A 7,766-nucleotide genomic window follows, 5' to 3' on the forward strand; every position below is an offset into this window, starting at 1 on the left:
CCATGTTCTTCATGATTGAGAGCCTCTTGCTTTATCACTACCATAAGCTAGTGGGAATCTTCATTATATAACTTGGCTTGTATATTCAAATGACGGGCTTCCTCAAAATTGCCCTAGGTCTTCGTGAGCAAGCAAGTTGGATGCACACCCACTAGTTCTCCTTTTGAGATTTCACATACTTATAGCTCTAGTGCATATCTTGTATCGCAACCCCTACTCATTCACATTTATATCTATTGATGGGCATCTCCGTAGCCCTTTGATACGCCGAGTCAATGTGACCATCTCCTCCTTTTTGTCTCACAACCACCACCACACTCTATTCCACCTATAATGCTATATCCATGGCTCGCGCTCATGTATTGCGTGCTAGTTATAAAAAGTTTGAGAAAGTAAGAGTGTGAAAGCAATTACTTGGCCCATACCGGGGTTGTGCATGATTTACATTAGTTGTGTGAGGATGATGTAGCATAGCCAGACTATATGATTTTGTAGCATAAATTCAAAAAAATTCCTATGCATATTCAGATCTTCCTATGGAGAGACAAGCAACGAGAGAGGGGTGAGTGCATTTTCATACCTTTGAAGATCGCTAAGAGGAAGCGTTGCTAGAATGTGGTTGATGGAGTCGTACTCGCGGCGATTCAGATCACGGTGTGATTCCGATCTAGTGCCGAACTAGGACACCTCCGCGTTCAACACACGTGCAGCCCGGTGACGTCTCCCGCACCTTGATCCAGCAAGGAGGAGGGAGAGGTTGGGGAAGATCTCCGGCAGCACGACGGCGTGGTGTCGATGGAGAGACGAGGTCTCCCGGCAGGGTTTCGCCAAGCACCGGCAGAGAGGAGGAGAAGGAAGAGCAGGGCTGCGTCGAGGGAGAGGAAGATTGGTGTCTCCAACAGCCCAAAGTGCCCACTATATATGGGGGGGGGGGCGGGAGGGGCTGCACCCCCTTGAGGGTTTCCCTCTCCTCAGAGGGGCGGCTGCCCTAGATGGGGAGGAGGTGCGGCGGCCAGGAGGGGAGGAGGGGTGGCGCACCCTTCTGGTGGGCCTTAGGCCCACCTGCGCTAGGGTTTCCCCCTCTCCCCTCTTCTTGCGCCATAGGCTGAGTGTGTGTGTGTGGGGGGGGGGGGCACACCAGCCCACCTAGGTGCTGGTTCCCTCCTGCACTTGGCCCATCTAGCCTCCCGGGGTGCTGGCCCCCTTCCAGTGGACCCCCGGGGCCACTTCCGGTGGTCCCGGTGGTCCCGGTACGTTACCGGCGACGACCGAAACACTTCCGGTGTCCAAAAGCATCCGTCCTATATATCAATCTTTTTCTCCAGACCATTTTGGAGCTCCCCGTGACGTCCGGGATCTCATTCGGGACTCCGAACAACTTTTGATAACCTCGTATAACAATTCCCATAACCCTAGCGTCATCGAACCTTAAGTGTGTAGACCCTACGGGTTCGTGAGACAGGCAGACATGACCGGGACACCTCTTCGATCAATAACCATCAGCGAGGTCTGGATACCCATGGTGGCTCCCACTTGCTCCTCGATGATCTCATCGGATGAACCACGATGTCAAGGATTCAATCAATCTCGTATACAATTCCCTTTGTGTGTCTGTATAGAACTTGACCGAGATTCGATCGTCGGTATACATATACCTTGTTCAATCTCGTTACCGGTTAGTCTCTTTACTCGTTCCGTAGCACGTCATCTGTGACTAACTCCTTAGTCACATTGAGATCATGATGATGTTCTACCGAGTGGGCCCAGAGATACCACTCCTTCATGCGGAGTGACAAATCCTGATCTTGATTCGTACCAACCCAATAGACACTTTGAGAGGTACCCGTAGTGCACCTTTATAGTCACCCAGTTACATTGTGACATTTGATACACCCAAAGCACTCCTACGGTATCCGGGAGTTGCACAATCTCACGGTGGAAGGAAAAGACACTTGACATTAGAAAAGATTTAGCATACGAACAACATGATCTAGTGCTACGCTTAGGATTGGGTCTTGTCCATCCCATCATTCTCCCAATGATGTGATCCCGTTATCAATGACATCCAATGCCCATGATCAGGAAACCATGATCATCTATTGAGCAACGAGCTAGCCAACTAGAGGCTTGCTAGGGACACATTGTGATCTATTTATTCACACATGTATTACTGTTTCCTGTTAATACAATTATAGCATGAACAATAGACCATTATCATGAACAAGGAAATATGATAGTAACCATTTTATTATTGCCTCTAGGGCATATTTCCAACAGTCTCCCACTTGCACTAGAGTCAATAATCCAGTTACATTGTGATGTATCAAACACCCATAGCATTATGGTGTTGATCATGTTTTGCTCGTGGAAGAGGTTTAGTCAACGGGTCTACAACATTCAGATCCGTGTGTACTTTAAAAATCTCTATTACTCCACTCTGGACATGGTCGTGCATGGAGTTGTAGCGGCGTTTGATGTGCTTCATCTTCCGGTGAAACCTGGGCTCCTTGGCTATGGCAATGGCCCAGTGTTATCACAGAAGAGTGTCATTGGACCCGACGCGCTTGGAACCACTCCAAGGTCGGTGATCAGCTCCTTCATCCAAATTCCTTCATGAGCTGCTTCTGAAGCAGCTATGTACTCCGCTTCACATGTAGATGCTGCCACGACTTCTTGCTTGCTGCTGCACCAACTCACTGCCCCACCATTCAAAACATACACCTATCCGGTCTGTGACTTAGAGTCATCCGGATCTGTGTCGAAGCTAGCGTCGATGTAACCCTTTACGACGAGCTCTTCGTCACCTCCATAAACGAGAAACATCTCCTTAGTCCTCTTCAGGTACTTAAGGATATTCTTGACCGCTGTCCAGTGTTCCATACCGGGATCACTTTGGTACCTTCCTACCAAACTTATGGCAAGGTTTATATCAGGTCTGGTACACAACATGGCATACATAAGAGAGCCTACGGCTGAAGCGTAGGGGACAGTACTCATCTTCTCTCTATCTGCTGCCGTGGTCGGCGACTGAGTCTTACTCAATCTCATACCTTGCAAAACTCAATATCTTGTCAAGGTATGTACTTTGCGAAAGACCTATGAGGCGTCTCGATCTATCTCTATAGATCTTGATGCCTAATATGTATGCAGCTTCTCCAAGGTCCTTCATTGAAAAACTCTTGTTCAAATAGGCCTTTATGTTCTCCTACATCTCTATATTATTCCCCATCAATAATATGTCATCCACATACAGTATGAGGAAAGCTACAAAGCTCCCACTCACCTTCTTGTACAGACAGGCTTCTTCGTAAACCTGTATGAACCCAAACGCTTTAATCACCTCATTAAAGCGAATGTTCCAACTCCGAGATGCTTGCACCAGCCCATAGATGGAGCGTTGGAGCTTGCACACTTTGTTAGCACCCTTAGGGTCGACAAAACCTTCTGGTTGCATCATACACAACTCTTCCTTAAGGTTCCCGTTAAGGAACGCTGTTTTGACGTCCATTTGCCAAATTTCATAGTCATAAAAGGCGACAATTGCTAACATGATTCAGACTGATTTCAGCTTCGCTACGGGAGAGAAAGTCTCTTCGTATTCAATTCCTTGAATTTGTCGAAAACCCTTTGCGACAAGTCGAGCTTTATAAACGGTCACATTATCATTTGCATCAGTCTTCTTCTTGAAGATCCATTTATTTTATATGGCTCGCCGGTCATCGGGCAAGTCCACCAAAGTCCATACTTTGTTCTCATACATGGATCCTATCTCAGATTTCATAGCCTCAAGCCATTTTTTGGAATCCGGGCCCGCCATTGCTTCTTCATAGTTCAAAGGTTCACCGTTGTCTAACAACATGATTTCCATTACAAGGTTGTCGTACCACTCTGGTGCGGAGCGTGCCCTTGTGGACCTTCGCGATTCAGTAGTAACTTGATCCGAAGCTTCATGATCATTATCATAAACTTCCTCTTCATTTGGTGCAGGCGCCACAGGAACAACTTCCCGCGCTGCGCTACTTTCCTGTTCGAGAGGGGGTGTAATTACCTCATCAAGTTCTACCTTCCTCCCACTTACTTCTTTCAAGAGAAACTCTTTCTCTAGAAAGGATCCGTTCTTGGCAATAAAGGTTTTACCTTCGGATCTAAGATAGAAGGTATACCCAATAGTTTCCTTAGTGTATCCTATGAATTTCTCCGCTTTGGGTTCGAGCTTGTCTGGTTGAAGTTTCTTCACATAAGCATCGCAGCCCCAAACTTTAAGAAACGACAACTTAGGTTTCTTGCCAAACCATAGTTCATACGGTGTCATCTCAACGGATTTAGACGGTGCCCTATTTAAAGTGAATGCTGCAGTTTCTAATGTGTATCCCGAAAATGATAGCGGTAAGTCGGTAAGAGACATCATAGATCGTACCATATCTAATAAAGTGCGATTACGACGTTCAAACACTCCGTTGCGTTGCGGTGTGCCAGGCGGCGTCAGTTGTGAAACGATTCCACACTTCCTTAGGTGTGTGCCAAACTCGTGAATCAAATACTCTCCTCCACGATCAGATCGTAGACACTTAATTTTTTGTCACGTTGATTCTCGACCTCACTCTGAAATTCCTTGAACTTTTCAAACATCTCAGATTTGTGCTTCATCAAGTAGATATACCCATACCTACTCAAATCATCGGTGAGAGTGAGAACATAACGATAGCCACCGCGAGCTTCAGCGTTCATTGGACCACACACATCAGTATGTATTATTTCCAATAAGTCGGTTGCTCTCTCCATTATTCCTGAGAATGGAGTCTTAGTCATCTTGACTATGAGGCACGGTTCGCATGTGTCAAATGATTCAAAGTCAAGAGACTCTAATAGTCCATCAGTATGGAGCTTCTTCATGCGCTTAACACCGATATGACCAAGGCGGCAGTGCCACAAGTATGTGGGACTATCATTATCAACTTTACATCTTTTGGTACTCACACTATGAATATGTGTAACATCACAATCGAGATTCATCAAGAATAAACCATTCACCAGCGGAGCATGACCGTAAAACATATCACTCATATAAATAGAACAACCATTATTCTCTGACTTAAATGAGTAGCCGTCTCGCATTAACCAAGACCCTGATAATATATTCATGCTCAAAGATGGTACTAAATAACAATTATTAAGGTTTGAAACTAGTCCCGACGGTAGATGTAGAGGTAGCGTGCCGACGGCGATCACATCGACCTTGGAGCCATCCCGACGCGCATCGTCAGCTCGCCCTTGGCCAGTCTCCGCTTATTTCACAGTTCCTGCTTTGAGTTGCAAATTGAGCAATAGCACCGGTATCAAATACCCAGGAGCTACTACGAGCACTGGTAAGGTAGACATCAATAACATGTATATCACATATACCTTTAACTTTGCCGGCCTTCTTGTCCGCTAAGTATTTGGGGCAGTTCCGCTTCCAGTGACCCTTTCCCTTGCAATAGAAGCACTCAGTCTCAGGCTTGGGTCCATTCTTTTTCTTCTTCCTGGCATCTGGCTTACCGGGCGCGGCAAGGACTTTGCCGTCTTTCTTGAAGTTCTTCTTACCCTTGCCCTTCTTGAAACTAGTGGTCTTGTTGACCATCAACACTTGATGCTCTTTCTTGATTTCTACTTCTGCAGACTTGAGCATCGAGTACAACTCGGGAATGGTCTTCTCCATCCCTTGCATGTGTTGTAGTTCAGGACAAAACCTTTGTAGCTTGGTGGGAGAGACTGGAGGATTCTGTCAATTATAGCATCATCTGGAAGTTCGACTCCAAGTGAAGTCAGACGACCGTGTAACCCAGACATTTTGAGTATGTGCTCACTGACAGAACTGTTCTCCTCCATCTTACAACTAAAGAACTTGTCGGAGACTTCATATCTCTCGACAAGGGCATGAGCTTGAAAAACTAGCTTCAGCTCTTGGAACATCTCATATGCACCGTGTTGCTCAAAACGCCTTTGGAGCCCCGTTCCAAACTGTATAACATGCCACACCTAACCAGAGAGTAGTCATCACTCCGCATTTGCCAGACATTCAGAATGTCCTGGGCTGCTGCGGGAGCCGCAGGGTCACCTAGCGGCGTATCAAGGACATAAGCCTTTTTGGCTGCTTCAAGGATGAGCTTCAAGTTGCGAACCCAGTCCGCATAGTTGCTACCATCATCTTTCAGCTTGTTTTTCTCTAGGAATGCGTTGAAATTGAGGTTGACGTTGGCCATCTACAATATTTATAAATACAACTTTTAAACTAAGTTCATGACAATTAAGTTCATTTAATCAAATTAAGTATGAACTCCCACTTAAATCGACATCCCACTAGTCATCTAAGTGATACATGATCCATGTTGACTAACCCGTGTCCGATCATCACGTGAGACAGACTAGTCACCATGGTGAGCAACTTCATGCTGATCGTATTCAACCATACGACTCATGTTCGACCTTTCGGTCTCTTGTATTCGAGGTCATGTCTGTACATGCTAAGCTCGTCGAGTCAACCTAGGTGTTTCACGTGTGTAAATCTGGCTTACACCCGTTGTATGCGAACGTTAGAATCTATCACACCCGATCATCACGTGGTGCTTCGAGACAACGATCCTTCGCAACGGTGCACACTTAGGGGAATACGTTCTCAATTTTTTTTAAGAGGGATCATCTTATTATGCTACCGTCGTTCTAAGCAATAAGATGAAAAACATGATAAACATCACAATGCAATCATATAGTGACATGATATGACCATTATCATCTTTGCTCTTTCGATCTCCATCTTCAGGCATCGCATGATCATCATTGTCACCGGCATGACACCATGATCTCCATCATCATGATGTCCATCATCGTGTCTCCGTGAAGTCGTCACACAAATTACTACAATCACTACTACTATAGCTAACCGTTAGCAATGAAGTAAAAGTAGTAAGCACATGGCGTTGCATCTCATACAATAAATTAAGACAACTCCTATGGCTCTTGCCGGTTGTCGTACTCATCAACATGCAAGTCGTGAAACCTATTACAATAACATGATCATCTCATACATCATACATGCAACATCACAACTTTGGCCATATCACATCACATGTCAAACCCTGCAAAAACAAGTTAGACGTCCTCTAATTGTTGTTGCAAGTTTTACGTGGCTGATTTGGGTTTCTAGCAAGGATGCTTTCTTACCTACGTGACAGCCACAACGATGATATGCCAAAGCTACTTACCCTTCATAAGGACCCTTTTCATCAAATCCAATCCGACTAGAGTAGGAGAGACATACACCCGCTAGCCACCTTTATGCACGGTGTGCATGTCTGTCGGTGGAACCAGTCTCACGTAAGCGTACGTGTAATGTCGGTCTGGGCCGCTTCATCCCACAATACCGCCGGAAAAGAATAAGACTAGTGGCAGCAAGCAATTGACAAATCATCGCCCACAACCTTCTGTGTTCTACTCGTGCATAGAATCTACGCATAGAAAACCTGGCTCGGATGCCACTGATGGGTTACGGAGCATAAAGTCAAAAAATTTCCTACGCATATTCAGATCTTCCTATGGAGAGACCAGCAACGAGAGAGGGGTGAGTGCATCTTCATACCTTTGAAGATCCCTAACCGGAAGCGTTGCTAGAACGCGGTTGATGGAGTCGTACTCGCGGCGATTCAGATTGCGGTGTGATTCCGATCTAGTGCCGAACTACGGCACCTCCGCGTTCAACACACGTGCAGCCCGGTGACGTCTCCCGCACC

This window comes from Hordeum vulgare, chromosome 2H (assembly GCF_904849725.1).
Source record: "Hordeum vulgare subsp. vulgare chromosome 2H, MorexV3_pseudomolecules_assembly, whole genome shotgun sequence".
Taxonomy (NCBI): Eukaryota; Viridiplantae; Streptophyta; class Magnoliopsida; order Poales; family Poaceae; genus Hordeum; species Hordeum vulgare.